Raw genomic sequence first — 7,627 nt, forward strand, 5'->3', positions numbered from 1 at the left:
CTAAAAAAACAAATTAAATTAATAAATTAAACTGAATAACAGAAAGCATAATGTTATCTTATGGTAATCAATAGCTTAAGAGAAATAGGAATTAATTACTTCACAACCTATTCCGCATGAATTAAAAAAAAAAGAGAGAGAGTTGGAAGTTAAGGCTAACCCATGAAGAGATGCATATGGTACATCGGTGGGTCAATGGTAAGTTTCCGGACTTACAATGCTAAAATACTGGTCAAGATTCCTCGCGGTAGACATAGCGACGATAGCCCGTTCTGTAGCTTTGTGCTAGAATAACAACAAAAAATGATGTACTTAGTGTTAGAAATAAATGTAAAAATACAGCTCCATCTAGTATCAGACAAAAAAATAATATGAACCCTTTGAGGATGCGGTAAATGTATTAATGTTTTTAAAAGTAAGATTATAATATATTACCTGAAATATAAGAGTTTACTTCAGACTGTATATAATGTTTGGGTTGGTCTTTATCTCAGTCATTGGCAGTTGTGTCTTTCCAACGTTCCCTGTTGTTTTTAATCGTTCTCTTTTAATCTCCACATACTTTTTAGACATGGAATTTTCAATGTTATCATCCATCTAAGCCTTTCTTGACCTCGCAGGTTTAAATAACATTAAACAATGTTGGTACGAAGGAAGAAAGAAGAAATCTGATGTCAAACTGACTAAAATCCAATATTTAAAATGTTGTAAAGGTAGAACTTGAAACGAAAGAGTTTAAACGTTTTATTATATTAAATTCATTATCACTTTTGTTAAAAAAAAAATACGATTCGTGTTCCACAGATATTTATTGAGGTTAAGAACTGATTCATAATATTGAAGATCGTTGTAATTTATGTAGAAATTCTCTTCTTGTGTATACCTTTTATTACTCATCTTCAATTACCAAATCATATCAGGGCTACTTTGCAGAACTATATACCATTGTGTTTCTATAAAATGATTAATACAGACGTTTCCTGGTAAACGGTTTTCTTAAGATACGATAGCTTTTGGTTTTATCCAGACGTATTAGGAAGTACTGTTTTTGTTTTCCTAACCCTTTGGCTACGTAGTTATAATTATGTTAAACATTTTATTACGCGCCTTGAAGTTTAATAGCTTTATTGTTTGTTTGTTAGTTGATTTACGTCAATTTTATAATGCTGAAATCAGTGTGGTTGGATTAATTAAGGAAATCCCCACATTTCTAGAATAAAATAGTTATTTAACTATAATTCAACTTTACACCTACCCTGTCTAAGTACATTTGTGAACGAAAAGATAAAATACAAGTAGTTTTTCTCTTGCTATCCCCAAATACACGTAACGGATCTGATTGCACGTAAAGTGCTTTACTTTAGCACCACACTAGTACAGCATGTATAGTATACGAGTAGGTATTTGGCAATACTGTGTTATCAAAAACACTAGGGTCGTAGTTTACAAATAGCCTTATCTATATCATAAGACATATCGACTATTCTTATGCAACCTTTGTATAAATGTGTTATAAATACGAAACTAAAGACAGCTTTGCATGGAAGACAGAACACATTAATTTAAGTACATAGTCATGACGTCATTCTGCATATATGATGACACAGTTTTCCACAGTGTCAAATATCAGAATTAATGGAACAAAAATATACTTCAATAATGAAGATGAAGACTGTTGATAAAATATAAAACATTTTAATTACAAGGTTCGAACGTTTCGGAATAACTTATTCCATCTTTAGCGAAATCTGAAAATTGTGTTATAAAGACGAGTAGTACTAAAATTATAATATAATAACATATTCATTAGTTAAGTTAGTTATTAAGAGAAACGGTAAATAGACGGATGAAACAATGTTTATATATATATAACACAACAGCTGAGTTAAGTGTGAAAATTTAGAACAATTTTAGATCTAAAGAGCTTTGTGAGTCGTTAAGGGTCGTGCGGTCTATAGCTACGAGTAGACTTTCTTTAATGTAGTGGTCAAGATCTGAAGATCCTGTGGTGATGTAGAGAAATCGTAAAATAAAATATTGTGACCTGTGGTTTCAGAATGTGGGCGAATGGATGAGTGACTGGGTTTAAGTAGTGGATGGTTTGTTCTGTTAGATACCCCTAAATGTTTGCAGATTCTAGTTTCTAAGTGGCGTTTCGTTTTGCCACATAATTTCTCCACGATACCATACGCAAAAAAGAATTTCAACACATGCTTAGTCGGAAATAATATACAAATGTATGATACATATCAGCAGTTAATGGTATTTATGTTTTTTCTTTGTATTTTAGCGGTATTGATTTGTTGGGTAAAAATATAGTATTTTAATTAGTGGTAATAAAATATAAACATTTTCCTCCATATAATATCGTACAGGAGGAAACTGTTTATGACAACTAATCACACATCGTTTACCTTATAACGTTCACGTGTTTTTAAGATTCGCCTTTCCAGGTATAACAATAAAACCTGATAAGATATAATATATGGGTATATTATCTCAAATAAATATATGTCCAAACCTCTGAGTAACTAAAATTAAAAATATAATTTATTTGTCGTGCCCTATGAGTAATGTGGAATTATCAGTTATTTATGCTAGCAGAAGTTTTTATACACATTATGACTCTTTTTTTTTCTTTATCACATAAGTGTGTAAGACCTGTTTGAAATTTTCAAAATATTATTTTCTGTAGAAATCTATAAAGATAAAGTAACTCCTTAATGAGACCAGCTAACATAATTTTATAGCATTCAACACGGAAAAATATGTGTTTGTTTGATATTTAGCACCAAACTACACAATGGGATATCTATGCTTTGCCCACCACGAGTATCGAAACCCGATTTTTAGCCGTCAGACTTACCGCTGAGACACTGGTGAGCGTGAAGTATTTCAATCCGCGGTTTGTTATTTCATCCGGTCAAGATTGGAAACCAAAGTTGGACTTAAGAAGATTTTCATAGTTACAGCCCACATGACGTAATTGTTATTTCAAGTCTTTTGGTTGTGAGCACATAATGTATTTGAATGCTTTGTACAGCATTTTGGTTGACAGCACCATTTATTAAAATTAGTTCTTATTTTCTGAAAAGCAAGTCATGTTCATTCAAATAATTACAAGGAATTTATAATACATAGGTAAAATCACCCTTTCTGATTAGGAAGGTTATACCATGCAAAATTATTTAGGACAAATACATGTTATGATATTGCACTAGAGAAATATAAAATATACTTCTAAAAATTTAAAAGACAGTTGATACTGTATATCATATACGAACAAAAGTTATTTCTCTTTTAACCTTCACTTGCACTGTTCCTCTGCCAACCAGCAAGAAAATGATCATGTTCTCTACTTTGTAATGGTTTAAATAAAACAGAATATAACTTGCATTGTCCTTCATTACTTCCGGTATCCATCTCTGAAATAAGTCACTACTTTAAGTTAACCAACTTAGTGGTTACAAATCAGTCTACAAATAGTATCTCATCTCTATTATTATGTGTTGTATTTTTTTGTTCTTTTCTACATAGTTGATAAGGATCTGTTGGTTTTTTTCTCTTATGTGTTTTTAAATCTTATTTCGAATAAATGCTTATGGTTAGGCTGCGACAACCGAATATCAATAGTTTTTACGATCACCTCAGTATAATTATTAATTAATTATAAGTTTTTAATACTAAATAAAATAAAATAGATACCTAACTCATCTCTTTGTATAAATGTAAACCGCGTATCTTCTTTTCTGATAACTTATATTAAGATGTCAAAGACTAACTCAAAAATTTAATAAAGTCATTCTTGAAGATAGGATTAAATATCGTTATATTAATAAACACTGGATACCGAGTCACATTAATGGTCTATATCTGGAGATAGATAATACAACACAGGCTCTATCAAGATACGTATGACTTCAAACTTCATACCAATAGGCAAACATTTACGTACTATGGAAATTCATGTAAAAAATAGCAAGTCATGTGAAACTACGGTCAATATAAAGTCGTGGTGGGACTAAGTGTATCATAACTACATCATGACATTGTTTGACTTTTACAGGAAATGTAATGCCTCCACAAATTGGTCGCTTTTGGAAAGACCTTTCCAGGGTAAAATATTCATTCATTCAGATCATAAAGGTTTGTTATGATCGGAGATTTAGAATTTTTAAGACGGTGATATCCCTTTTACTTAATTGCTTTTTGAAAGCAAAGTAATATGGATTAACTTAGGTCACCAAGACCACGTAGAAAAAAAAGAGATCTACAACAAATTGTATTCCAATCATGGTAAGGCCTTCGGTTATACCTCTCATTCAATTGTCATATGCCTCAAGTATCTGGAGAATGAAAAGGGTATTCATGCTATTCCACACAAAAACATACCATTCAAGTCACTGGATTGCTGTGCAAAAGGACTGTTGAAATGAGGAATAGGAAACCGTCGTTCTCGTACACTAGGTGGCTTGTGAAGAGTTGTGTGCTTTAGGCAAGACAGTCTTACAAAGAAGCTTTTTGCAGGGCTATTGTCAAGATGAATGATCTTCAGACAGAGCATGACTGGACTATAACGACGTCATGAAGCTTCTTAATCGTTTTAATATTGTGTATACTCAATTTTCTTTAACATAAAGTCAGAACAATATTCAGAAGCCATAAGACAGTACGATCGTAAATAGTACACAAAACCACCTAAAACTCCAATAGAGATCAAAAAACCACTTACGTCAACCACTGTAAATATGGACTCCAAGAAAAAAAGACTAACACATAATTTTTAATAGCCTATCATGTCAGAGAAGAATATCATACTGTTGTGAAGAATTAAAATAATGTTTTGTTTTTACATGTATCTGAAGTATACTTTTGTTTATTTGAAAAACTTGTATGATAATTATCTGTCTTGTAAATGATTCTGGTGAGGGGCACTGTATGCCTTTAGTGTCTTTTGGTAAAAAAATGATGTAAGCTGTGTGCATTAAAGTTGTTTGGTGAAATTTTATGTAATTAGTTTTGGGTTTTGGAATCAGTTTTGATTAAGAGTTAGGTTTATAGCACAGTAAGTGAAGTTTTGGGGAGTCACATAGTCTCTTTAGTCCGGTATCAGAGAAACAACCTGATTGTGTAGCCTAAAACTGCGTACTTAGGCCTGAGTCTGATAGCTTTGGGGAAAGTGGAATAGTTTGTGCGAGTGGCTAATACATTATTTAAATCAATACATGGCCTCTCCGCCATGGTTTTAATTATACCAGCGTATCAATACAACAAAATGGAAACATTCTGAACTAATGGAATATGAAGTCATCTTCGTCTTCCTGACTGATAACAAACTCAGTCAATCCGGTATGGAAGTCAGCAAAACATTGCATACCTCTTGAAATTATTCATAATACTAGTTGAATCAAGTCGTAATGAAGAAGTCCCATAATAAGCAAGCAGATAACTAGGAAACCCAAATTCGAATTCTGGCCCCAACCATTATAAACAATCCTTCTCAGAACTTCCCTAAAGAAAGCGACAGAATAGCAGCCGAAATGTATGATATAAGCTAGTTAGTAATTAATGAAAGTACTTGAGGGTGCTCGAAAATAAAAATGTGGTAAAGATAGGCTTTAGAGTTTATTAATTTTTTAAAACTGATGATAATATTCTCTTTAATTTTTTATACATAACTCAGAAAACAGTCGATAACTTGAGTAAATTTTACAGTTTTTGCGAAATGACTATTACTAGGCTAGAGCTAGAAATGTTTTCTGAAAAAATAAGTCATGTTCATTCAAATCATTAAAAGAGTATGTAACAAACTTATCTGAAATAATATATTCATACACTCAGATCATAAAAATTTGTTCAGATCGGAGATTTAGAAGTTCCGAAACGGGAATATCCTTTGTACTTGTTTGCACTGGAAAGCAGAGAAATATGGATAACTCTGGTCACCAGAACCACTCAGAAAAAGACCTATAACAAATTGTACCCCAAATATGGTAAGAATAGTGTGATGTCTTATAACTAAATGGCTATTGCTAGGCTAAGGTTAGAAATGGCTCAGGACTTCCCTGTCCTTTCTGTTTAAGGGAGAGTGTGTACCGTGAATGAGGCGCGAGAAGTGAGTAGCCTGGTTTAGTTTGTATTTAAAGGCTAGGCTTCTCCTTTTATCTAAAATTTAAGCGGATTTAAGCTCTATTCGGGTTTTCAGATTATTAAGCTTTTAACCAGATTTCTAGAGACTTTTAGAGATTTAACCTTTAGATTTGTCGTTAGTTTAATAAATGATTATTTTAACATCCAACTTTTAGTTATTTTTTAGTATTATTATTTTGCACAGGGGGTTCACACTAAAATGGTGAGAGAGAGTCCAAATAAATGTACTCTTATACTATCTCTTTTCCCAGATCCACACATCCGTGTTTTGTTGTAGTTGTTGTTATTATTTTACTGTGTTTACTTAAATAAAGATTTTGATTTATATATATCGGGGTACTGTCGATTTCTTTGTAACTAGCTCAGTCAGAGTTAGAGAGGAACAAATCCATATTCCTCAATTTGACAGGCTCTACCCGTTTACTCGAATAGATCTCAGTGTAACTGAAGATACCACAACAGTTTATGAGGCTTAATATAATTTAGGCTATTTTTAAAAATCCAGACTGAGCATAGTCTAAATTCAGAAAATTTGAATTGTTTTTTAATCCAAACTAAGTTTATTGTAACTCTGGACAAATGTAGATGAAATAGAGTGGAAGTAGTATTGGATGAATACGGACAACTTCTGAGTACTTTAAAATATCATTTCAGTATTATTTGAGTTTTAAAACATTTTTTCCGTAAGTTTAACACGTTCAAATTATTATGAATGATTCACAGCAGAAATGTCGCCAAGTCTTTTATCATATTTTCATTTGTACAAATTAGGCCTTTAGGAACCTTTTACAGTCAATATTTGTTTATTTTTAATTAGATCTACTGTATTGCATAAGAATTCTACATTTTATTTTTGGTACAAAATATTAAATCGAATAAGTATAAATGTAAAACGGAAATTGCAGAAATAGATATCTTAGCCCATCACAAACTTCCTAAATCTTAATATTTTTATTTCACGTAATAAATTAAACATTATTGCTCAATAAGTGACAGAACATGTTCTTGCATGGGGTTTTGGAGTTCATTTAGCACATACTTAAGTACTTTTATTAAGTATATTGTAAATACCATGACGAAAAATACAACAGAGAAGTCTATCTTCTGAATATGAGTAACATTAAATTATGTATACACTTTCGAATACAAGTCAAACTATTTCTCCCCTAAAATAAACACTCATCAAGCCAAAAATGTTGCAAAACCTTTTTCATAATCTTTTTCTCAGTCTGTAATTTGCTATAAAAAGTTAGTAACATGCCTCCTCTTTAAAAGATCTAATTGTTTACAAGTTACTATGTATTTGCGTATTTGCAAATATGCACAAGGAATTATGGGAGCGACATTACAACCGTTATAATAAATAAATTGAAACTCAGAAATAAAATTCTTGTGAACAATAGGATTTAGCATTTAGCTGTCATTTAGTTACGTATATGTTTCAGAAATGTAACTATCCAATAATTAATAAATAAGG

Source organism: Limulus polyphemus, unplaced genomic scaffold, assembly GCF_000517525.1.
Source record: "Limulus polyphemus unplaced genomic scaffold, Limulus_polyphemus-2.1.2 Scaffold1786, whole genome shotgun sequence".
Classification (NCBI taxonomy): Eukaryota; Metazoa; Arthropoda; class Merostomata; order Xiphosura; family Limulidae; genus Limulus; species Limulus polyphemus.